This window comes from Lontra canadensis, unplaced genomic scaffold (assembly GCF_010015895.1).
Source record: "Lontra canadensis isolate GAN:19392208 unplaced genomic scaffold, GSC_riverotter_1.0 scaffold9, whole genome shotgun sequence".
Classification (NCBI taxonomy): domain Eukaryota; kingdom Metazoa; phylum Chordata; class Mammalia; order Carnivora; family Mustelidae; genus Lontra; species Lontra canadensis.
The window spans coordinates 22,856,467-22,881,390 of record NW_022631003.1 but is presented as its reverse complement, the minus strand read 5'-3'; the positions used below and the strand labels follow the sequence as shown (position 1 = coordinate 22,881,390).

The 24,924-nt window shown below is 39.8% G+C and overlaps 1 long non-coding RNA gene across 1 annotated transcript; it reads right to left on the bottom strand.

The window, feature by feature from the left end:
- Nucleotides 1-1,471: 1,471 nt before the first annotated feature.
- On the bottom strand, nt 1,472-23,609 carry LOC116866432. The gene is made up of 4 exons (XR_004382385.1): nt 23,509-23,609; nt 11,924-12,029; nt 4,567-4,674; nt 1,472-1,556 (listed from the first exon to the last, which is right to left on the bottom strand). It is a non-coding gene; the product is annotated as an uncharacterized LOC116866432 (long non-coding RNA).
- Nucleotides 23,610-24,924: the final 1,315 nt, after the last annotated feature.

Sequence of the window (24,924 nt, the reverse complement as noted above, 5' to 3'; positions counted from 1 at the left end):
CCCCGCATTGGGCTCTCCACTCAGCGGGGAGCCTGCTTCCTCCTCTCTCTCTGCCTGCCTCTCTGCCTACTTGCGATCTCTGTCTGTCAAATAAATTAAAAAAAAAAAAAAAAAGATTCTCTCTTCTTCTCCCTTGATCCCCCCCCAACTCCCTTCTCTCTCTCTTTAAAAAAACAAAATAAAATACATAGAAATAATAAACTAATATAAAATAAAACTTGTGCCCCAGTCCTTTGTAGCAGTGCTTGTCAAAGTTTGGTTGAGGGTCACCTGCTTTAGGCAAATTTTCTGGCCCCTCCCAAAGACTGCTTTAACCCAACTCTTTTCCCAGGAACCAGTGGTTTTAACAAACACACCCAAATCATTCTTGTGTTCCCTAAAGTAGAAGCACCACTGCTTTCTAGGACAGTTCATAGTCGATAGGATAGGTGGGTTTATCAGCTGATTGCAAATTGTTCTACAATTACGCACCTCCCTTATGTATACCGAAAATATTTTAGATCTGTAGGATAAAAGATTTATTCAGCTTGATTAGATATGATATGCATTTTTAATTGCAAAAGAGCAGCTGTAAAGCACCAGGTGTTTCTCTTACTCAATTTTTTGTTTGCTTGTTTGTTTGGCGGACTAGCTAGGACTAAAGAGACTAGCTCGTGCACACATAAATTCTTGCCCTGTAACTATTCCAAATCTTTCTTAATTTTTGTGTTTGTTCTATGGCAAAATAGTGAGGCCAGCCCCTGGATATGTCTTAGAGGCTTTCTCTGCTGCAAAAAAAAAAGGTTAAATGCCATGTTTGCAATTTGGATTTAATGAACATCCAAAATATCAAGAAACCTTTAAACACTTCACCTTAGTACAAGCAAGGAGCTCTGGCAGTCTCTCTCACCACTAGAATAAGGGTCTGTTTTATTTTGTTGCGTGTGCAGTTTTTTGTTTTTTTTGTTTTTTTTAATTTGCCTTCATCTCCCTAATTTCTACATCATAATAGAAAAAAGTGCTCATTATGCTTTCACTCGTCCTTAGAGATGAAAAGAGATCTACAGAATTGTAAAGTTGACCCAAAGCAAACACCAAAAGAGCTTAGAATTCTCACATCGGGGTTGACACTTGTGATTAGCTAAATTGCAGTAACTACACATGCCTCCATTCGGAATAGGACGCGTTCACACTGCAGTTCCTTCTCTAGAGCCTAGCAACATTATCATTGAGCACCTGGAATAGTTTAGGCATTAAGTGTAATTGGTTTTGCTTTACATAAATCTGTAGCTTTGTAAATAAGCGAAGCATTTCAGCTTCTATATAACACCAATTAACTTAAAGGGATGTGTTGTTTGCAGAAGCCTGCTGGGTCCGTACTGTATTTCTCGGGTAATATGCTCCGTGGCGGGCAAAGTTCTGTGTCCCTGCAGTGTTCCATTGACTCCCAGTCACTTGGTGCCAAGGGTCTGTACCCAGACACTCATTTGCTCCATTTTTCAGTTGTGAAAGATCGGGAAAATGAAGTCTTCCCTAAGAAGCACTTTCTGTGCTCTATTTTTGTCCATGATCGAGACCTGAAAGGCAAGGTATTTGAAAATGTTTTCTGTGACCCGCAGAGCACAGATCTGACCCCATCTGATTCTGTCCACAACTGACAGTGACATCTCTTTCCTCTTCCTTTTTGTCAAGTAACACTTCAATCCAAGGCAGCCAAATGTCACTGCATTGAGCCAGTATACAAAATTAAGAAAACCATAATCTTAGTACATGAATTTGCTAGTGAAGATGTTTCCATCAGAATGACTTTTTTTTTAATAGTACTAAAAACTATGCTCTTGCAAGCAGGAAATTTCCCCAAGCTCCTTGTATATTTTCCCCTTGTTATCTCTTTTCTCAACTTAATCCCTTATCTCTCCTATCCCCTCAGGTAATCTTGGTTTATAGCATTCATTCCACCTTGGCCAACCTCTAATTCTCTTGGTTTCTGAAATTGTTTTCTCAACCATCAGAGAAACAGTATCACGCAAAAATAGCTCATGATTCCAAAAAGTTTCCTATTAATACGGTGTGATTCACAAATGGAAGAGAGAGAGCGTCACCCTTTCCGAGCACCGTCAGGATTCCTTGTCTTGTGGAAACAGAGCTTCCCGCGTGCGTTCCCTGAACCAGTCCGGCAGTGGGCGGGTACCATCTCCACAGCAAGAGAAGCCCGAGTACAATTACCAGTTACAGGCTTAAAAGAAAAGCCGTCAAAGAGAATCACCAGCCAAGTGATGACAGCATGCAGGTGCTGCTGAAAGGCAGGTCTGCCTGTAGAGAACAGGGAAGCTAAAGGAACCACGAATAGTAACGGCTCACATCTCTGTCCCCCTTTACAGTTTACAGGTTTCTGTCACACATATCATCACATTTGATCAGCACCACCCCTCTGGGAGGTAGGCACATTGTGGCATGCCCGTTTGGTAAATGAGGGATTGCTACTCTGAGACGTCAAGTGATTTATCAAGATTCACAGAGAAAGTAGATGTCACAGACAGAACTTGACCTTGGTCTTTCTGTCTCTAAAGTGCCAGAAACTTCTACAAACAGCACTCACAGTGTCCCCAACACTGGCTCATCCCCAACCACTCGGGCAATTCTCTCTCTACGTCATCCTAAAGGAAATAAGAAGGAGGGGGAATATTATGGCGGGCTTAGAGACCCCGACGAAATGGTTAACAAAAAAAAAAAAACAAGGATCTTTCTAACATCTCTTCTCTCTCACTCAGCTTTTGTGGAGCTGTTCACTGTCCTCACGTGGACCTTAGGTTGTAAGAAGCACCCCACTGAGAAGAGCCACCCAGAGTGACTGAGGAGGGGGTGGGGCGTCTTGGGCTCAAAACATCTTTCCCTTCTTTCAGCAAGATGCTCCGGAGTGCTACAGTCAATTCCAAACTGCCTCAGAAAACAACAATTTGAGAAAAACAAATTTACCCCCTTTGATATTAATAATTGTGAAGACTCCTGTAGTACTTGCTCAGTGTAAGACACTGTTTTAAGTGAACAGTCTGGTATGTTAGCTCCTTTAATCATCACAATAACCCTATGAGCTAAGTACAATGGTTAATCCATTTTACAGATAAAAAATATGAAGCCCAGAGAAAGGTAATGACTTTCCAAAGATTACACAGGCACTATGGGCAGAGCAAAAGTTTAGGCCTGGAGAGTCTGGCTATAACATCCAGGGTCTAGCTCTCTCTATATACTGCCTCTCAGTAAGCTGTTCTCTACAGCAGATTGTTATATAATTTCAGGGGGTTCCAGGGAAGCCAATACCTTAGCCCAATGAATTCTAATCTTTTTCTGTCCCAACCTATAAGAATATGACTTCTTCCATAAATAATGACTAGACTGACTCTCAACAAGCAATTCTTAACACCCCTCCGTTGTACCTCCCATCCTTCCCTTCTGTGAATAATTACTGTCTCCTGCTTAAAGACAAAGGCATGATTCTAAGGGCAGAATTTCAGGCTCTGTGGCAGTGAATGGGTACAACTAGCCAATAACTATTGTATGGCTACTTTCCCAATGGTCCTTAAATCACAATGTAAGCCATCTGTTCCTCACATAAAGCACTCATTGCTAGATCAAGATGGGAGCCTGAGGTCAACTAGGCTCTCCACTTCCTTAGCATCTCTGCAGACATTTCCTGGGATTCCTCCAGGCCTGTTATCCAGTACGTGTGTAATTGTCAAAGGTTATCAAGGATAGTGATGGTAAAACTCAATTCTCTTTCTCTGCCTATCCCTCTCTCTTTTTCTCTCTCTCATTTTCTCTTTCTCTGTCTCTTTCTGCTGCCTCCCCCCACCCCCGGCTGAGTGTCCCATTAAGATTGTCTACAGTAGAATGGATGCTATTTGACAGCCAAGATCACTTCCCCAGGTGATACCCTGTCACCAGTCCACTCAGAGACCTTACTAACTATTAAATAATAATAGCGCCCAAACCCTAATCTATCATCCATCTTAGACAGGCTTGAATCATTTTATTGGCTGGGAATCGGTTGTTTCTTTAGCCTGCGAAACCACAAGTGATCAAATCTTTTATAAATACAGTAATGAGTCTATGACAAGCGTCTATTTCCATGGTAGCAGCAAGTAAGGAGCACATTTACTGACATTTATGCAAAGAGCAAGGCGGTTGTCCTACCAAAGATAAAAGATAGAGAAGAAAACGAAATCGATGAGAGAGAGAAATTTGGCAAAAATCAGAAGGAAGTCACCATAACATCGAAGATACTACCAAGAAAGTGCACACGTCATTATCTTAGGCAGTTTTCATTCCCCCAAGGCAATCTCTTGAAGCAGAGCGAGAGAACGGAAAGGGTATGTGAAATTTTAAAATAAGATAAAGAGCTCTCTTTCGGAAATGCCAGAGAGAAAGCATGGGATTCAAAAGCGAGAGCAGTGAGAGGCCATCTGGAAACTCATTTCCCATTTCGGCATAATGGCTTGTGCATAGTAGGTGCCTTGGTTCGTCTGAATTGATTATCACCCCTGTGAGAATGCCAGAATGCTTTGCATCTTTTTCCCAAGCCTCTCTTACATGAGTTAAAGCTCTCTGACCAGTTTCCACGGTGTCTCCAGAAATACAGACTTTTGTTTCCTGTGCAGCTTGTGCAGCTCTGTCTTATTTCACTGCAGCCAACCGTGCCTGAAAGACAGGAGCAAACAAGATGGACAAGTGTGGCAGTGAATGAACCATTTTACTGCAATTAGAAGTTCACGGAGAATAAATTATCCTCTAGTTCAAGCTGTCCAGCAGTAATCCTCATTAATAATAACACTTCAACAACAGTCTGCTTCCCACCACGGCAGTGAGTGCTACAAACTTCAGCATTACTCTTGAAGCAGGAGTCACATCCCAGACGGCTAGCCCAGATCGCCATATGCAGCACACAAGAGATGGCTTAAATTACAAAGAAGCTTGAATGCATAACTGTCCATGAAGTTCACTGGTTAGATGAGCAGGTGGAAAAAATCCAAGGGCTTCTCTCCTTCCAGCTTTCTCTTCTAATTCATGCTAAATTGTAAATGATTTTTCACATTAATGAGTAAATCTATCTAAAAGGATGCTTTCCTCTTTCGTGGCTGCATTGAAGACATCTCTTTTAGTACAGTATCCTTTTTTCCTACACACGGCCACAGGCTACAGGGAATACATGGTTCATGAAGGCAGAGATTTTTGTGCAGATATATTTTGTGGAGATATATTAACTCCACATATATATGTACATTCATATATATGATTGATATACATATATACACATCATCTCTCTCTATATTGTATCTTGATCTCTATATATCTGTATATATAGAGAGAATATATAGAGAGACTATACACACACACACACACACACACACACACACATATGTCTGTGTGTATATACGTATACACATACAGAGAGGGAGAGAGAGATTGAGATCCAGCCCTCAGCGGATGCTAGCTATTGGCTAAGAGCCTCTCTTCCTCTCCATGTGACCTTTTTCATGTTATCTCTCTACATGGGCTACTTTAGGCTTCTTTGGAGCCTGGTGATTGATATCCTAGAGCAAGTATCCCCCACCCCCAACAGATACACAAACAAAAAGAAAACCAAGTGTAAACCCTATTGCCTTTTAGGACCCCAGGGTCTACACAGCATCACCTACGCTGGTTAGGTTTGTTGAGGATGTCAGCAAGTGATGTCTAGATTTAACAAGAGAAGTACTAGGCTCCATCTCTTGGTGAGAAGTAGCAAGATCCTAGAAATTCATTCTGGGACCAGGAGTGTCACTGTGGACATTTTAAGTTTAAAGATGAACAGATATGTGTTAGAAACACAAAGGGCAGTGGTAGGAGCATTTCAGGTAACATTAGAAAGTGGCACAAGCAAATTACCAAAGTGTGAAACAGCACAGCCTATTCTGAAAACTACAAGTCATCTGGACTTTTGGCTGGAATAGTTGTTTGACTGGAGTGCAAGATTCAAGGGCAGAATCAGATGACAGATTTGTGATTCAAAAAGAGTACTCAGAACCACTCTGGAAAACAATATGGAGGTTCTTGAAAAAATTGAAAATAGAGCTACCCTACGACCCAGCAATTGCATTACTGGGTATTTACGCTAAAGATACAAATGTAGTGATCCAAAGGGGCACGTGCACTGAATGTTTATAGCAGCAATGTCCGCAATTGCCAAACTATGGAAAGAACCTAGATGTCCATCAACAGATGAATGGTTAAAGAAGAGGTGGTACATATATACAATGGAATACTATGCAGCCATCTAAAGAAACGAAATCTTGCCATTTGCACCGATGTAGATGGAATGAGAGGGTAATATGCTTAGCGAAATAAGTCAATCAGAGAAAGACAATTATCATATGATCTCCCTGATATGAAGAATTTGAGAGGTAATGTGGGGGGTTTGTGGGGTAGGGAAGGAAAAAGTGAAACAAGATGGGATCAAGAGGGAGACAAACCATAAGAGACTCTTAATCTCACAAAACAGAGGGTTGCTGGGGGAAGGAGGGTAAGAAGACGGTTGTTGGGTTATGGACATTGGGGAGGGTAAGTGCTATGGTGAGTTCTGTGAAGTGTGTAAACCTGGCGATTCATAGACCTGTACCCCTGAGGCTAATAATGCATTATATGTTAATAAAAATTAAAAAAAAAAAAAAACCAGTGCTCAGTCAGAAATACAGAAGAAAATTGGTGAGAACTAGACAAGAGTTAGCCCAAATTGGTGACTACCTGTAAGTGAATATTGGTAAAGTAATGAGGTCTGAGGTTATAGTGGCAGTACTGGGCATGGGGAAGAGGGCAAGAACAGAAGAAATTCAAAGGCAGTATACTGGGAAGAACCCATTTATTGGATTTCTAGTTACATTTAATTATCTCATTGTATTTTTGGCAAAAACTCTATGAACTTGGAATTATTATTGTTCATTTTTGTTACACAAGAAAACTGAGACACAGGGAAGTAAAGTTACATGCCCATTTTCCTACAACCAGAACTGGGAGTTCTAGAGTCTAACACTGAAGCCCACACATTTAATTACCACATTTAATACTGACTGGATGTAGTGATGACAAGAGAAAAGGAGTCCAGGATCATCAACAGGTTTCTGACAAGCCACTAAGTGACTATTAATGCCCCTTAATAAAATAGGGAAATAAAGAAATACAGGAGGATGGGAGAATAGGAAAGAAACATGTTTGTACATAATGAATTTTTAGGAGTCCTATAGAAAATTGAGTAGAGATTTCAGACACCTCGCTGATGATCTACACAAGGCACAATGGATTTTGTTCATGTTAGAAATGAATCAAAGTCATCAATCATTTATACTTTAAAAAGACCTTATGAAGTACCTGGATAATTTTTTATTTCATAAATGAGGAAATCCAGGCTCAAAGAGGTGATCCAACTTACTCATAGAAAAACACCTGGTTAACTAGTGAAGTTTCCATGACTTTTTACTCTTAACCTAGCTCAGTAAACCATGGATTCTCCAAATAATTATTATCAAAGAACAGAAGTGTCTATAGTCAAATGCTAGATTTAGCAAACAACTTAGTTTAATTTCCTCAGGACTTCTCAGAAGCTTTATTACGTACATTGGGAATTGCTAAGAAAAAAATTCCCTATCCAGAGTTTTCTAAATTCATGTAGTCACACAGTCTTTTACTCAGAGAATACTTCTTGGCATTGATCTTCTTTGCTACACACTGGAAATGCTGGTAGGGTAAAAAATACATAGGCTTTGAAATCAGGACTGGAACTGAATTAAGTCTCTCCATGCTAGTAGCTGCGTAGTCTTTGACAATTCATTTAATTCTCTGAGCCTTAGTTTCTACATCTGCAAAATAGGGTAAGAACATATTCTTCACAATACTTTGTAGGTCAGCATGTATAATGCATGTGGCAAAGACCCTCAGACACAGAGATGATGGGTAAAAATGAGTCAGCTACTATTTTTTCCTCCTCTTTAACCAGCAATTATTCACTGGACATCTTCTATATTCCCCCAAACCATTCACAGATATATATTAATTAATATGATTTTCCTCACCATTATTTCAGGAAAACTAAAAAGAGTCTGTCCTTCCTATTTATTTTACTCCAGATAAAATTGTTACCTATTAATACTAATCACCTTGATACCAGACCCTGAATTCTTCCAATTTGAGGCTAGAAGAGATGGAGAAGTAGAAATCTCATTTATCAGAACAAAAAGTCCCTGTTGATTCATCATAACAAGACTTCACTTCATGGAATTTGGAATTTCTCCAGATACACAATTAGCAAGTCTTCACTTCCTTGGTACTCATAATTGAATTATAAATGAAGTTAGAAATTCATACATATAATCAGTATATAAGATGGAAAGAAACTGTGATGGTTAATTTTATGTGTCAACTTGACTGGGCCACAAAGTGCCCAGATTAAACATTATTGCTAGGTGTGTCTATGAGGATGTCTCCAGGTGAGATTAGCATTTAAATCTGTGGGCTCTGTAAAGTAGATTGTCTTCCCTGCAAGAGCGGACATCATTTAATCCATGGAGGGCTTGCATAAAACAGAAAGCGAAGGAAGGGAGGATTCCTTCCCTTCCTACCTGCCTGCTGAGATGGGACATTGGTCTTCTGCCCTCAGACTGAGATTTGTACCATTGCTCCTCTGGTTCCCAGGACTTTGGACTTGGACTAGAATCATTCCACTGGCTTTCCCTGGTCTCCAACTTACAGACAACAGGTTATGAGATTTCTCATCTTCCTTAATTGTGTGAGCCAGTTCTTCATAATAAATCTCCATATGTATAACCTATTGGTTCTGTTTCTCTAGAGAACCTTGACTAATACAGATTTTGGTACTAAAAGTGGTTCTAGAGGAACAGGATGTTCAGAATAAGTTTTCTGAATTGGTTCCAGAGTTTCTGGAATTGGCTCTCTAAACTGACTGGATGCAAAGATGCTAACGACTCTGTTTCCAATAATAAAGAGATAAAGATAGTCCACAGCATGACCTAGCCAAAACATCTGCATGGGATATTCCTAATCCCAATCTTGTAAGAATTAAGAATCAAGAATCAAGAAACTAGGTAACTCTGTAATGATATTTTTGAGTATTTCTTAAAAAACTAATGAATATAGTGACATTGGCTGGTTACTCCTAACATTGCTGGACAAAGTAGTGCAAGAAAAAGATGAGCCAAGAGTTTTGAATTCCCATTCCAAGCACCCCATAAAGGACCTAAGAGTTTCTTTATGTTCCCCAAAGGAGACCCCTATCTTCTGTACCTGCAAAGATGAAATTGCTGAAAATCAAATGCAGGACCATCCTGTGATCTTGGTGATTGAGTTATAACCCAGTTGAAATCAGGGCCTCGCAGGGTATCTACTATTAAAGTGAGGGCATCGGTTGGGAAAGAAAGGGATCCTGTAGGCTGAAACAGGGACATGTGGGAAGACTTTGAAGAAACTGGGGACACTGAAACTAAATTCTGATGAGTCTTTGCCAGCTTGAAAAGTGTATGAAAACTCCATAAAAAACTTTTAGAACAGATAAAGGAATTCAGTAAATTTGCAGGATACAAAATCAACAAATGAAAATTAGTTCTGTTTCCATATACTAACAACAAACCATCTGAAAAGGAAATTAAAAAAACAATCTCATTTACAATAACAAAAAGCGTAAGATACTTAGTAATAAACTTAATTAAGGAGTGAAAGACTTGTATACTAGAAACAAAACATTGATAAAAGAAATTAAATAAAACAAAACAAATGGACAGAAATGCCATATTCATGGATTGAAGACTTAATATTATCAACTGTAATACCAATCAAAATTCCAATGGCAATCTTTTACAGAAATAGAAAAAAAATTATACAATATACTAACACAAAAGACCGTGAATAGCCAAATCAAACTTGAAAAAGAACAAAGCCAGAGACATCACACTTCCTGATTTCAAAATATATCACAAAACTACAGTAGTCTCACCAACAAAATTGAATAGAGAGGCCTGAAATAAATCCACAGATCTAGGGTCAACAGGTCTTTGACAAGGGCGCTAATAACACATGATGGTAAAAGGATAGTGTCTTCAACAAATGGTGTTAGGAAAACTGGATATACATTCAAAAGAATGAAGTTAGACCCTTATCTAACACTATACACAAAAATCAGTTCAAAATGCATAAACACTTAAATGTAAGACCTGGATCTGTGAAATTCCTAAGAGAAAAACAGGAGAACAGTTTAAATGTCTGTTTTGGCAATGATTTTATGGATATGACATGAACCACAGGCAACAAAAACAAAAATAAATAAGTAGGACCACATTAAACTAAAAAGTTTTCTACACAGCAAAAGAAACTATCAACAGAATGAAAAGGCAACCCACAGAATGGGAGAAAATATAAAAAATAGTCAAACTCATAGAATCAAAGAATGGAGTGGTGATTACCAGGGCTGAGAGAAGGGGAAATAGGAAGTTACTAATCAGCATAAGGTTTCAGTTAAACACATGTATATGTTCTGGAGATCTGCTGTAAGACCCTGCACCTATAGTCACCGATCATGTACTATACACTTAAAAATTTGTCAAGAGGGTCGGTCTCGTGTAAATGTTCTTACTATAATGAAGTAAAAGTTATAAAAAGAAAGTTAAAAATCATATCAATTCCAATGTTTGAACTTATTTAGATCCTGATTCAATATACAGATGTGTGTGTGGGGGTGAGGTATATTGAATACTGGTAATATTTAATAATATAGTAATTATTATTAATTTTTAAAGATAATTTGTATCATTTTGAATATCTATATAGAATTACAGATGGATGAAATGCTATGATGTCTAATATTCTCTTCAACATAATTTAAGGTGAGGGAATATGGTAAAAACCGAGATCAGTCAAATTTGGCTGTGAGTTAATAAATGTTGGAGCTAGGATTGGGTACATAAGATGTATATTGGATGATCCACTGGCAAAACTAAGGGAAAGGAAATAAGAAAAATTGAATGTATCCTTGCCCCAGTGAAAGAAGCTCCAGATTTCAAAACATAGTTCAATAATCTTTCACAAATTTAAGATAAAGGACTGATGTCTTCTAACTCCCACCCTTCATGTTGGCTGTGCTGTCTCATTGTGATTAATCCAAGGTAACAAAGATGGAATATTGCATTCACAATGAGAAATACTTGTCTTGACTCTGAGGATGCATAATAACTCTCTGTATTTGGTAACTGATAAAAGGAAGGCATATGTCCAGAGGAAATCCCAGACTACTGGTATTTTTTTTTTTTAATGAATTCTTTTTTTTTTAATTATTTATTTATTTATTTGACAGAGAGAGATCACAAGCAGACAGAGAGGCAGGCAGAGAGAGAGAGGGAAGCAGGCTCCCCGCTGAGCAGAGAGCCCGATGCAGGACTTGATCCCAGGACCCTGAGATCATGACCTGAGCTGAAGGCAGCGGCTTAACCCACTGAGCCACCCAGGCGCCCCTTAAATGAATTCTTTAAACTTAAAGAATTTTAGCTTCTATGTATGCACAGCTGAATTAGATTTAGACACAGTTTAAATAAATGGAAATAAGCACTATTCTCTCCTCCACACGTGCTGATCATAGTAGAATTACTTCTGTGCAAATATAGTTAACTAGGTTAAAGACAGGATGGCTAGAAATGTAAAAAGGGAAATAGAAATAAAGAACAAGGGAACAAACAAAGGAAGAAATGTAAAGAGGGAGGGAAGCAGGAAGAAAGGAAAGAAGAAAAAGAGGAACGAAGGAAGACAAAAGTTGACCCTTCTTAGCAGAATGCAGAACATTTCAATTTAGTAAGCTTGGTGCAGCTGTTCTCATAAACCCATGAAGAGTGGAGCCAATTGTCCATTAAAGATTTACCAGCCATTCCTAATCTTCACTGTGCAAAGTGTCCATTGGAGATTTCCCTGTCCTAGTTGGTGAGGATTACTCTTCCTTTCAAAGTCATTTATGGTCACTGAGGAATCTAGAGTACAAGAAATGGATTGTTGGTTATATAACCAAAAATTTACATATGATTACTGACTTTGTCAAATCTCAAGTTGTCCCAAGGCATTCTAATAGGACCTTAAATGTGTGCAAAAATAAATTTTTTAACTAGCTATGTAAAAAGTTAAATAGGTGGTATCTTAAAACCAGATCGTGTCCTTGAGTTTTGGGCTCAATAAGGAGTATTAACTTGGGAATAGTGACATTTCCCTCTTAACCCACTATCTCCAGATTTGTAAAGATGCAGCCAGGACTAAGACAATAATTCCAGTCGTCTGAGATAACTGAACCACCAAAATCTAGAAAATACCAGTAACCCTCTGAAATGTCCAAATACACTGGTTCAGATAGCTCAGTTATTTACACTCACATTAATTATTTCAAAGACACATATTGGCTGCATATATGCCAAGTACGTTACCTGGTAATATGAAGGTGATAGAAACAGAGAAGACTCCTCATGGAACACACAGTCTAGAGGAGAGTTAAGGCTAAGTCTCATCTAGACCCTAAAAGATATGTATAATTTAACCAAATAAGGTGGGACACTCGGCAGCCTCCTCAAGTGACTACATTGATACACGAGTCCTTGGAGATCTAGAAGTATTCTCACCAGGTTTCTTAGAAGGCCCCTCATCCTTTTCCCTCCATTCCCACTTCAGGAATAGTTTCAAAGAGAGTGCAGAAAAGAAAAGAACCTTTTTTTTAGCTTGGGGAATCCAAAAGAGAAAACTATTCCCTACTTCCCTTCTGGAACTCTGGGGAACAGTATCTGCATTCATTCAGTCTGTAGATCAAGAAATATTCATAGGGATCCTGTTTATGCACCAAACACATCTTTATATAGTTGGTTTTTTTTTTTTTTTTTTCCACACCACCAAAGCAAGACAGCAAAGGAGCTGAATGGCTTTGTGGGATGCCTAGGGTACAGGGTCCAAGATTTCTCCCAGTCTGCAGTACTCCAAAAGGAATGGGAGGTACACTGACTCTTTCTCTTTCCTCACCTTTTCAGGATGCAGATGTTAGCTCTGAAAGAGAGAAATAGAGAGAATAAGTGCCCCAAATGGACCCTACAATCATGATGAAGGAGGCACAGAAGTATGAAGCAGCATAGAGGACCAAATGAGATAAGTACTTATCCCAGGAGAGACCAGCGCAGGACAGGTAAAGAAAGACCAAGGAGTAGATACTATCTCTTCGCTATTGCTATGAGACTATGAAAACACCACAGCTTAGATTAGACCTAGGAAGAAGCAGAAATTTTTTTTTTTTAATTTATTTGACAGACAGAGATCACAAGTAGGCAGAGTGGCAGGCAGAGAGAGAGGAAGGAAAGCAGGCTCTCTGCTCAGCAGAGAGCTCAGCACTTGTGATCTCTGTCTGATCCCAGGACCCTGGGATCATGACCTGAGCCGAAAGCAGAGGCTTTAACCCACTGAGCCACCCAGGCGCCCTAAGAAGCAGAAATTTTGACTTGATGGTACTTAAACCAGAAATTGAGAAAACTCAGAAGTGACTTAGTTTGTAATGTTTATAACCAGGGAGTAATGGTCTCTTGGAATGTATATTTAGTTGAATCATATAAAGTTATATTTTTTTACACGACCAAGACAACTGAAAATTGTACAACCTGTATGCAAGCTCTGTGCATACTCGTTTGTATACATATGTGTTTGCAAAAAGAACCAGATGTACTTGAATATGAGACCCTTCATAACAACCACCTTCAGAAGTTCTACCTAAGGTGTTGTCATTGTTCAACTCTTTCTTAACCCTTCAGCATCACCTTATAAACAATACAAGAAAATCAATTCCATTAGTTCATATTGACTCTCCATGTTTGATTAGCAACAGTACAATATAGGAAAAAAAAAAAAGAAAAAAGACGACTTGCTTAAATCATGGCTTTATTCACCATACTTGGCACTTCCAATCTTCTGGCAGTTTCCAGAAATCAGCAGACACATGTTTACTAGCTCTGAAAATAAAGGCAATCCCAAGATGTTTTAAGCAATGCCTACTGTGTTGTAATACATGCATTATCAAGGTGGCTGTTTTGAATGAAAACATTTATTTGGATGTATTAGCATATTTGTGGAAACCAGAATAAAGCCAAAACAAACAAAACAAAACAAAAAAACAAAAACAAACAAACAAAAAAACCCACCCAGCCAAATTACTTTAAATCAGAGGTATTTAGGACAGTGACAACTTTTTCTCAACTTTGACCAAATGGTCATTTCCCTTGAAATCACATTCTATCACTGTCTCAATTTCTACGATGCCTTATATTTTCCCCACACTTTAGAAATAGCTTTTTAAAGGAGGCCACAGCATCAGCTCTGTTATGCAAGAAGAAAGGGGAGACTGAGAGAGTCCGTCACCTAGCCTCTACTGTCTCTCAAACAGGTATCTTAGCATTTTTACAAATGTTACTCTTAATCTCATTTTTCATTCCCATCTTGCAACTTTATGCCTTCCTATTGATCTAAGTGCTGCTGCTTAGAGACACCAATGAGAAATGCTGAGAACATTCAATAAATAAAAAATATCCGTCCACCCCGTACGTGATTCCTCTTTAGAAAACTGTGCAAGTAAAATAGTGTTTTTCTGCTCCCTCTTCGTTCTTGAGACCAAAGCCTATGCCCTGCATGTAGAATTAACTCCAGGGGATGAGTAGAGGATGTTCTAAATTTCAAATCTCAATCCTGGTTCCGCAGCCCAATATTGCCTTAGAGCAGTTGCCTTCTATAATTATTGATTACCTTGCACATACTGTAATTGAAGTCACATCTACAAAGATCTCAGTTTAGATTGTAGCATGTGTGATTTTTCCTGAATGAGAAATGCAAGCATTTGCATTACTTCTATAAAAGAAGTTGTTTGAAAATGAGAAAACACTCTTCTGTTGCACATATTTTGCTAGTTTGAATTTAGCCAGGGATCTTGGTACATTTTTGTACACTGGGTACATTTTTCATTCAAATGATCATTTGTTTAAAAAAAAAAAAGTCGCAAAGACCACCTGAGAGATGAGGTTTTTATCAAACAAGTGAGCCAATTCAGGATCGGAATTGTGTACTTCATCTCGGTACCAGGTATGGGCTTGGGGTTAAGTGTTACTGAATAGAATGGAAAGAATCCTGACCTAGATATCAGGAGATGTGGGTTATAGTATTTGCTTACCCAGCTATCTAGATTTCATTTGACTTCCCCAAGCTCTCATTCTACCATCTACATTCTCATTCTCATGCTTGCATACTACTATCTACAGAATGAAGGAGCTGATACCCGATCTTTTCTACCACTAGTATTTTCTGAGCTTCATGCACAAAATGTGAAGGTATATTTTCACAAACAGCTGGTTGCATCTTATGGCAACATTGTATGTCTTTCTTCCCTCATTCCCAAGTCTCTTAAGAGCATTAACAATATTTTGTCTGCAGAGAACAGAATACTAAGGTGTAGAAGCCCAGAGGTTGCACTGGGAAGCGGTCTCAATTAGACTCTTTCAAGTTCTAAGTAACCAAAAACCTCCTCACAGAAACCTCCATTGATGAGATGAGAAAACAGCTATTTTACTGCATTTAGGCATCTACTGTATGACCTGCTCACGCCGAGAGTCTGGACATTCAGATAAGGACCTGAGCTTAGGATTCCCACCACAAGTTCCTGCTTTGGTTTTCCCAGGGCATCTGCTGAAATAACCACTGTGGTTGAGGCCACAAAAAGTTAGCGACCTCTGCCCTTACCACCTATACGTGATAGGTGCTTGCTTCTCTGCTCTCTGTCTCCTGCTCGCTCATGACCTGGGATGGAGGTCTGCCCTCCCCTGGGCTCATTACACTCTGCTCCACTTCTGGGATTTCTGTGGAATAAATCTTGTGACTTTCTTTTGAATGAGTGTATTGAAACTGCACCTTCAATCAAAATGACTCTGGGGTTACTTCCCCAAACATGGAAGCTGAAATGCTGAAGAAGCGAACTGCCACCCCACATGTGTAGCTGATGCCCCCTCATTTGGCAGGTCGTGTGCTCTATCCATTTTTCATTTAATACAACAGCTAAAAGACCCCCAATACACTTGACATTTAAAAAAGGAAATTTACGCCTCATGCCATTGAAAAGTCTAGTTATGGACTAAATCATAGCCCCTCAAAATTCATATGTTGAAACCCTCATCCTCGGTATCTCAAAATGTGGACTATATTTGGAGAGGTACTTTAAACAGGTAGTTAAGGTTAAATGAGGTCATTAAGTTAGTGGGCTTTAATATAGTTTGACTGGTGTCCTTAAGAGAAGAGGAAACTTGGACAAAGAGACATAGCAGGGGTACACATGAACAGAGAGCCAACCATGTGTAGAGGCAGCAAGAAGGTGGCCAACTGCAAGCCAAGGAGAAGGCCTCAGAAGAAGCCAACTGTGACAGCACCTTGACCTTGGACATTTAGCCTTCAGAACCAGGAGAAAATAACCTCTCTTGTTTTAGCCACTGAGTCTAGAGTTTTGTTATAGGAGCCCTAGCAAACTCATACCAGTCCCTCGCAAGGCAAGATATAATTTCCAAAGCCTAGTGAAAAATGAAACTGTGGTGTCCGTGGTTCAAAAAGTAACAACAACAATAAGAACAAAATACCATAAATGCTATTAAAACATTAGGCTTTTTTGCCTCTCTTAGTCTCCCTCCAACTTATCATGGTGGTTTTACTGTTTAGGTTTTGGGGGCATTTTTGTTTTTACTTTTTGCTATTTAAGTCATTCTAAGAGAAGAAAAATTAAAATGCTAAATTATTAGCTTGAATTTTACCATTCATCTCTATATTGTGCAGTGCCTGTTTTAGATACAAATATAAGAACATTGAACTCATATGCAGGACCACCACAATGGCACAACTCATATTTCATAGCCTGTACGTGCATATCTGTATCAATCTTACAAGAATAGTGGGAAAAATGGAACGTGGAACAATGGAACGTGTGTGTGAACACAGGAATACACGTCAATATGTCTGCTCTCTTTGCCACCCCAGCTGCATATGGCATTCACGATGAACCAGAAACACAGAATTCCAGGAAACTCCACAACATGTAGAGGCTCTGGAAGATTCCAAGAGAGCACACGGAAAGCCTGCTGTGTCTGTGACTGAATAGGCAGGGGTGCCGACGGTCCAGGGAGACGTGCCTTCCCTCTGAATCAGAACTGACTTGGAATGCAGAAAGCAAGCAAGGGCATTCTGAAAAACCACAAAAAACCAAGCAGCCCTGTGAGGACTTTTCTTGCTTGTGTATTACTTCCCTGTATTAGTTAACCATTAGTCTGAAAACGATCACTGGCAGGAAAGGGAAAGAAAGAGCAACTTTTAGTTGCTTTTCCTTTCAGTTGTTCCACGCTCATCAATAATTGTAGGAGGGAGTGTTAGTAGAATTTATGTGTCTCAAGAAATGAAATAGAAAGAGTTGAGTTAGTTTCTGCAGTGTTTCCATTATCCCAGAGCCCATCTCTGAAGCTGGCAATTGCAAGTACTCTGAAGTGAAGGATGGGAACAGAAAGTCAGGAAAAGAGTAGTTTGCCAGAGGAAAATTGGGGTACAGTCACCCAAAATAGGGTAAATGGGTGCAAAAAAGCAAAAATAAAATAAAGGTCAGAGATATGTTAGTCATCCTGATCTAGGATGTCAGGGTAGAGAGATCAGTGCAATTAAGAAATTGTACATGATTTTGAACCTGGCAAAGTCACAAAAACTAGGCTGATGATTTTTCTGTTCCAAGCTAGGATCACCAGGTAAGGTTGTGTAGCTCACCATATGCTATGGCTCTTTTCCAAGAAGTTATGGTATGTGTACAAGTTCTATTCCAGGATATTCCATTTGGATGCTTCTTTTAGCATTTCCCCTGCATTTTACCATTATCATCTGAAATTTACAATCAAATGATCTTAACCCCCCTGAAAGCATTTCTATTTTTGACTATTATATAAGAACTGCTTTCAAACATGCAGTAACTAGCACTGCAACTACTTAACTCAGTTCTATTCAGACTTCCCATGAGAATTCACTTCTGACTGAGTGGGTTTCAGCACAGGGAACGGGGGTGGTTAGAGGGAGGAGGCTGGTGTGGATGGGTGCTGTCAGAGGAGGAAGAGGGTGAGTGAAAACAGGGGGTCACGTTTGTCCAGTTGTCCCCTGGGCCTGTGATTGGTGGAGCTCCTGACCCTATTCAAAGTCTTGCCGAAGGGGATCTCACAGGTTCTCATGGAAGAACCTTTTCTGCCTCATGTGGACTACTCATTGGTGTGTGACATCTTCTCCATATACACATACTCCCTAGAAAGCCACTCAAGAGGATCTCACTGGCACAGCTTGTACCCACAGGGAGGCCACCAACCATAAGGATCATCCTTCCCAGAGTCCCCAAGACCACTCCAGGTAGCACCACTGCTAATCCCCTCGTCAGAGCCCCTGGGTACCTTGACAGCTCCTGACTATGTAACTCTGCTACAGCCTTTCAGATTCTGTATCCTGATGACCTCATTCTCAGAAGCCCCAGTTCTGTTCCCCACCAAAGCGTTTGCCCATTTTGTGTTCCACCCTGTCACACAAATACCAAAGCAGAGCAGCCAGGCACCCTTATGTCTCATGGAATTGTTAGTGGGAACAGGAAGATGAAAATAATGGACACCACTCTGTATTCAAAACCTTTGAGGAGAGCAAGCTTGGGTGCCTACAACTCTTCTCCAAGAATTTCTACCATGGACAGAGAATACACAATGTTGACAGGCCTCTAGGCAAATAGGCTTCTAGTGAGTCAGTGACCTCACTGGCTTTGTTTTGCCAAAAGGAATGGGTGTGTCCTACTGCCTGGAGTGACAGCAGCTTAGACTCAAGCTTTGGACTCACTAGCAGTAAATAATTCTGATGATGACTTCAGCCAGGAGAAAGGCCAAGCTGGAAATTTTGTTCAAAATTGGGGGGTCCCAGGGGTATGGATTACAGAAGTGTTATTCTATTTATCTTAGAAACTTCTCTCTCTCTCTCTTTTTAAAGATTTTATTTATTTATTTGTCCGAGAGAGAACACAGCAGGGGGAATGGCGGGCAGAAGAAGAAGCAGGCTCCCTGCTGAGCAAGGAGCCCGAGATGGGTCTCGATCCCAGGACCCTGGGATCATGACCTGAGCTGAAGGCAGAGGCTTAACTGACTCAGCCACGCAGGATACCTCTCACAGAAACTTCTGTCATAGAAAGTCATCTGGGATTTTTCTTGGCATATGAATAACTTTTTTTTTTTTTTTCCAGCTAGTGAGTGGCAAAGCTGGAACTAGAATCCAGACAATTCTTTCTTTTCTCTCCTCATGGAAAAATCACAAGAACAACAGGGCAAAGATTACTGACACTCTTACAGCTTTGGTATCTACCACATTTGTCCCGGATTATGGAAAACTTGCCCTAATACAATCCAGAGGACTTCTTATTCTCTACTCTCATGAGAAATGTTAGAAAGAAACTGTCAAAATTCTGTGAACTTTGATTGGCATCTATTCCCCTCGTTTATATGACAAAGCCAAAGTCTTACATCTTATTTTCCATGGCAGTTACCCTGGCTCTTTCAGGTTTTTTTTTTTTTTCCACTGAATTTTTTCTCATCTGTGATCCAACTAAAAGGATGTCCTCATCGTCTGAATGATTTTATCTCCCACACTTACTCTATATCCCCCAGAAAACCAAGATAGGACTCTAGAATGCTAATGATTTCATGTCTCTGTAAACTTCACAGCTCTCTCTCTGATGTTAGCCTCCCCTCCAAATACCTCCAGAGGTACGGAGAGTTTTCACAGAACAGAAAACAATAAAGGTTTAGGTCATTTTAATAATAGAGAAACTGAAGGAAAGTTAAGTAAGAGTCACACAAAGACACTCTAGGGACATGACTGGGACACATGTGATCTTGTCCCCAGGCTACTAGACAGAACCTATTTATTATTCAAAGAAAAATCCTGCTGACCCTCTGATCTCTGTGCATAATTAGGTAAAGCTCAGATTCTCCTTAAGTGTGTGTGTGTGTGTGTGTGTGTGTGTGTGTGTTGTGTCGTGTTTGGCTCATGGCATTTAGTCCAAATAAACAGTTTTCCAATTGCTTACAATAAATGCAATGCTTCCTGAAAACTAACAATAATCTCATTCAATTCTGCCTTCCTCTTCTTCAATCATGTGACTAAACAAGGACCTATGAGACTATTCCCCAGGTCACCACCATGAGTGATTGAGTTGTCAGCCTTTCTACTAAAGCTCTTACCTGGATCTCAATTAGTGCTAATTATTATTGGGACTCCATTACCCAAGTAAGGAAATGCCTCCCCTGATAAAAGCAATGCTATAAAAAAAAAAAAAGAAATTTAAATTTGCCTGCTTCTGAATCAGAAGTGATCCCAATACCTGACCTGTGAGCAGGGTAAGTGGTAAGACAACTTGACAAGAGTATACCCCAACAGTTCCAAGCCATGAAGACCCAAACAGAGTGTTGGTAGGAGTATTCTGTAGATAAACAAAGATTACTGCCATTGGCATCTGGCACTGTGCTGATAGGAAGCCCATCCTATTGTTGAAGGACCAGCTCAAAAGGAAAGGAGTGGTGATCTCCCTTGTCTCCAACTCTGCTGCTTCTCACTTAGTACCCAGCTTTACCAGGTCTGCCTCCAGTCCCCAGCCGCACTTCTACAGATCTTACTTCTAGGACAAGGTTTCTTCATCTTGATTCAATTGATATTTCAGATCGGCTAATTCTTCGTTGTGAGTGGATGCCTATGCATTGTAGCATATTTTGCAATATTCCTGATTTCTACCCACTGGATGCTAGTAGCACCCACTACTTGTAAAATCAAAAATATCTCAAGACTTTGCCACGTGCCCCCAGAGCAAGGAACAAAGCTGCCCTTGGTTGACCACCACTCACCTAGAGTCATAGAGAGTGGGGTCAGGAAGAGGTCACAGGTAAGCTGGTTCTCAGAGGATGAATTGTTAACCTTTCTGGTATCTCAGTACTCTCCCAGATTTTGTGGGGAAAATTTCTTTTTTTTTTTTTTTAAGATTTTATTTATTTATTTGACACAGAGAGAGACACACACACAGCAAGAACGGGAACACAAGCAGGGGGAGTAAGAGAAGGGAAGCAGGCTTCCCGCCAAGGAGGGAGCCGGATGTGGGACTCGATCCTAGGACCCTGGGATCATGACCTGAGCCAAAGGCAGATAGATGCCTAATGACTGAGCCATCCAGGCACCCCAAGTAGAGAAAAAATTCTTAGCCAGTGTCCACAAAATCATGTAAGTATGTATAGGTAAAATTTTGTATCAGAGACTCCCTCAAGCCCAAGAATTAATGCTCTCAGGTATTACTCTCTTTATATCAACATTAGAATCTTTTCATACAGGACTTTCCCAAAAAGCAAAGCAAAACCAAAATAAAAAACAAATACTGCAAATGTAGTTCAAATACAGACAAGTTTACAAGATAGAGATGTCTTATCTTAAAATAACTGAAATCTAGTCACAAAATGGTTTGGCACAATTTAAGAGCTCATAAGCTCTACATTTTTTTTTCTTGTATTCTGGGTGAGTTTGTTTTCCCAGCTCCACCTGCATCTCCTTTCCTTCCCAGAAACGCACTGAATTAAAAGCAAGAGTAGTAATAGCTAACTGTTATCTAGCACTTACTAAGGGGCAGGCTTTAATTCTGAGCACTGTTCTGAGCACTTTTCCCGATACTTTTCCACGTCCTCTTATGGGATGAGTACTACCCTCCAAACTATGTGTGGTCCACAGTCCTAAGTGGACAGTGGGAGGTAGTTATCTAATGAAAAAGGAAAGCCATGTATTTCCAGGATGTATGACTTTCACAGTCAATACTACGGACATCTAACCAACTACATTTCCTCTCTGTCCCCTTTCCCCCTCAGTTTTCGAACTCTTAGGAGGGAGGTAAATCTTTGTTTCTTCATCGCATCCTGACTAGTTTCCAGTGAATTCGCATGATTTGGGTATCATCTACCATTGTTCCTCAAAGTCTGGCCCAAGAACCATCTGAGGATGAATCACAGTAGTCCTTACTAAAAATGCAAATTCTTGGGTCCTACCATAGATCCACTGAATTAAAATTTTGGAGGATGATGCCCAAGGCTGTGCTTTAAACAAGCTGTTTAGATGATTCTGATACATACAAAAGTTTGAGCTCAGTTTAGACTTTATGATTGGTTAGCTCAGCTAGTTAGAGCTAATTAGACTGCAGTTCAATTCTCAGACAGAAGAGCCAACTTTGCTTGGCAGTTCTACTTCTACCCTTTCCTTATTTATTCAGCATTCTTCCCAACTAAAAACAGCTAAACAATATGGGGAATTGGGGGAAACAGTCTGGATAGTTAGAGTCAAGTTTATTACCCAAACTGGAAAACTAATTACAGGGGCATTATTTGTATTCACAAGGGGCAATATATATATTTTTTTCCATTGGCATTTCTTGAATGCCTAACTAATAATCAAGACATAGTACTAGTTTCCAAAAAAGGAAAACATCCGTGAGACTTCCCCTAGGTCTTGGTTAACGCATGTCTGGGTCTTAGGTCCGAAGATCTTAAGGGCAGAAGAGCCTGTAATTCATTCTGTGGAGCATTCTGCAAGGTTACATTGTAGGTGGAGTCTTTCTATAAAATATGGTCCATAAAAGTTCTCAGTGGAGGGGCACCCGGATGGCTGGCTCTGTTGGTTCTGATCAGGTCATGATCTCAGCGTCCTAGGATCAAGCCCTGCATTAGGTTCCCTGCTCGGTGGGGAGCCGCTTCTCTCACTGCCTGTGTTCTCTTTTGCCCACTCTCTCGCTCTCAAATAAATAAAATCTTAAAAAAAAAAAAAAAAAAAAGAGCTCTCAATCGGATAACCAAAGCCAATTTACAAAGTTGTGCTATGACCATAAACCCTGAGTAGTAGTATTTCTTCACCCACCTAACTCCTGAACTCCCAAACCTCTCAGCAGTTTACAATCACTCTCAACCAAACCAAAGCTAATAAAAGCCTTTGAATCTTACTTTCAGTCATTCAAATCAAACAGTATCTCTGAAATAACTTTTACTTACCCTGCCAATGACAGAAATACTATCTGATTTTTTTTTTTTTTTTTTGGCCAAACTACATAGAAACATTGGTATTATTGTAGAGAATACATAACCAAAAAAAGGAGTCAGCTTCTTCCTTTGAGAAATACTAATTAGTAGCCTGGTAGTCAGTGCTTGGAAGGGAGCACAAGGAAGTGTCTCCCAGTAGAGGAGCTCCAATACTGTTTTCCCAGCAGGAACTGTGTGCCAGGACTGCTCCTTAGTTACAAGCAAGTTTTATTGTTTTCCCTAAACGAAAATAAAATAGTCTGGTGGTAGAATGGAATTAGAGAAACGGGACTTTATTTGGGAGCCTTACCAACACTGTTCGGAGAGGGGAAATTCCCAGCTTTCCATAATTCTCTGAATGTTTCAGAGCACGGTTCCAAGACAAATGTCGCAAATTCTACCGCATTTCATCCCCTCAGTTCGACAGTTCGACTTTGACACAGACACGTGATTAACGGTGCAAACTCCTTCCTTGACTTTGCACAGCTTTCTGCGCTTCAGCTTCTCCTCAGTAAAAACAAAACAAAAAGAAACAAAACACCTCATTTCACTTGCACGGCCCTCCCTCTCTATAAAATCCTAAGAAGTAATGAAGTATTTACGGTACTTTTTTTTTTTTTTTAAGAGGGTTCTACTTTCCAAAGCCTTTTTTTTTAGGTGAAGCATTAAGTAGCTTGCATTAGTCTCCCTCCCTGACACTTTAAAGGGAGAGTTAATGTGGTTAAACAAATTTTCATTAATCCCAAGTAGATCATAAAGTACATTGGAAGTAAAACTAAATCCTTCTCTTTTCCATTTTCGCTAGACCTAGATGTCCTGAAGATGTAAAGTCCTTTTGTAACTTTTCATTGCATCTCAGATTTCTAATATATTTGACATTTATTCTGTAACCACTATGTCCTGGGCTCCTTCATATATATAAAATATCATTTAAGCTTCTTAACAACTCTGAAGACAGGACTCCTGTCTCCATTTTACAAACAAGGGCCTGAGGTTCGGAGAAACAAAGCAAATTTGTCCAATGGCACAGAGCCAGATTCAAAGCCTGGTCTCCTAGCTCCAAATTTAAAGTTCAGTCCGTTGTCCGATAGCCATTACCTGGGTAGGTACAACTGCTCAGGATAAATGAGTGATCAAAATTCAGAGTTTCCACTGTGCTAAAAAAATCTCTTAATGCTTTCTATCCTGTGGCCCGAGGAGTCAGTTTTTCATGTATTTTGCAAGGTATTCTGCAACACTCCCATGTTCTCGCCCTTCCCTGGTCATAGCTGTTTCACCTGCGTGAATTATAATAGAAGTATCCACAGACATACTTCTTTTTTAAAGATTTTTAGAAAAGCTAGTCATTGGAGAGGATATGGAAGTAAATATGCATGACACAGAGTGACAGAACCCAGAGAATTCCTTCCACTCAACTCAGTCTCTAAGTCACCATTTCTAGGCCACCTTGCTGTTGCCAGGGGCACATAATGCTGCTGCTAAGCACACCAGAACTCTTGCGCGATCTTTCTAAAGGTTCCCCGCAAAATGCATTGTTTTTATAACTGCCAGTTAAGTGATGCCTTGGCCGCATTTGAGGAAGAGTGGGGACATCCAGTGGCCACCTAGGTTGATAACAACTGAATTATCACCACAATGATACGTTACGATTTGACATAAACCCTTGTGCTGCGGAGAATGCTAAAAGATTTTTGGTTGTAACAGTTTTTAAACTATTGTAAGTGGG